This window comes from Egretta garzetta, unplaced genomic scaffold (assembly GCF_000687185.1).
Source record: "Egretta garzetta isolate BGI_Z169 unplaced genomic scaffold, ASM68718v1 scaffold211, whole genome shotgun sequence".
NCBI lineage: Eukaryota > Metazoa > Chordata > Aves > Pelecaniformes > Ardeidae > Egretta > Egretta garzetta.
In genome coordinates, this window is record NW_009258673.1 from 977,490 (window position 1) to 979,430 (window position 1,941).

The window sequence follows — 1,941 nt, forward strand, 5'->3', positions numbered from 1 at the left end:
GGGACAGATTTTGGCAGGGCGTTGGGGTGGCTTCAGTAGGAGCACGGGGAGATGGTGTCAGAGATTTGCCCAGGCGCTGCCCCATCCCCCCCGCCCCGTGCCTGTGCGCTCCTGGGCTGCAGGAGAGGGGCAGCTCTGGGTCTCCCCCTCCGCTGCCGCCACCAGGCCCACGGTGTCACAGCCCCACAGACAGCGGAGTGGTTTACCCTGCGGGTGTGTATCTTTCCCCTCTGTCCCCACAGGCAGCACTGCCAGCCATGGCTCTGGCCTTTCCCCCTCCCACCCCGTACCCAATACCGGGTGCTGTTGACCGCAGCACGTGGGACCTGGCAGAACCTGACTCCCTCGTGCCCCCTGAGCCAGCCCGGCAGTCCCTGGGGATGTCCCAGCTCCAGGAGCTCTCCCGACCGCTCGCAGCTCTGCTACTTTCCCTCTCGTCAGGTTTTAATAATCATTCACTTGCACAATATAGGAAATGGTTGCAACAGCCGCAAGGCTGGCTGTCTCACCAGGGCTGCTGAGGGGCTGCCATAGAGGGGCTGTCCCCAAGCTGCTGGGTGAGGGAGGGGGCTGCTGCCAGCAGCTGCAGGGCTGGGGGTGGCCCCGCTGTCCTGCGCACCCCCACCACTCCTGGCATCTCACCCGGTACCCAGACTCCTCACTCCAGGCGCTCGGTGCCACGCCGGGCTGCTCAGCACAAACCCATCAGCTACTGACCTCCCCGCTGCCAGCCCCGGCTGCCAGCAAACGCCCCCCCTTCCCCTTCGTGGTGGCTGGCTGGCTGAGCTGCAACCCAGGATGTCTGTCCTCATGTCCCAGGATTGGAGCCAGACCGGGTCCCCAGATGAGTCCCTGTCCCCAGCCAGGGCAAGGGCGAGTGGTGCTGCCTGGGCATCGTGGTGGGGCTGCAGCCTCACAGCCTCCCTCGGCGTGAGCACAAGGCCAGGGCCACCTGGGGCACAGAGGGCACGTCCACGGGTTTGCCATGGGCTTGGCAATGCGGGCACTGCATCTGGCCAGCAAACATCCCGACAATGTTCTGTGGCAGCAAGGGGAAGCTCCAGCCCAGCGCTGCCGAGCCCCACGTGTCCTGGGGGAAGTCAGGAGCAAACCAGACAAGTAAAAAGGTTTCCTTTGGCCTGATGAACCTCCTTGGAGGATCAATGGGCCGAGGTCCAGCTGGATCTGGCAGCTCACTGGAGACTTCCCCCCTCCTCCCCACCCCAGGGAGGGGGCTCTGCCCTCGGTGGTCCTGGTGCAGGAACAAGCAGGGCTGGGGGAGGCGAGTGGCATGAGGGGTCTCCCCCAGCCTCTTGACCCCAGACCACATCCTTGTGTGTGGCCCCGCTGTCGTCAGTCGTGGAACCGGAGATGGAGCGTGCGAGTTCCCAAAGTGCACGAACAGCCTGGAGTCTGCACTGGGAAAATAAACTCACACAAGTGGCTTCAGGAAGAGCAAGAGCCTCCCCAGGGCGGGTGGGTGCGGGGCTGAGGGGGGATGTGGGGATGGGTGGCTGCTGCTCCTCCGAGCGCAGGGCAGCAGTGGGGACGTGGCCTTGCCACGGCTCCTGGGAGTGCTCCTTGCTGACCAGCTGCCAGTGGGAGACGGCGGCAGGATGGACGGCCGTGTGGCAGAGGCAGCCTGGGGTGGTTGGGCTCTGGCTGGAGGGTTTCAGCCCTGAGCACCCAAAACCTTCTCAGAGGTTGCCGAAGCAGTTCCTGATGCCCCAAGGTCCTCCCCTCTCCTCCCCTGTGGTGCCAGGGCCTCGCCATGCCTCGTGCCGTGCTCTTGTCTGGCTCCTCTCAGCCGGCCCCGTGCCGCTCTCACGCTGCTCTTCTGCTTTTCGCAGCAGCGGCCACGGGTGTCACGGCCGCGGCTTCGCCCCTTTTCCTCCCGTGGTTTCCCTCCTCCATCCGGAGGCATCGCTGGAGTTTTGCTTC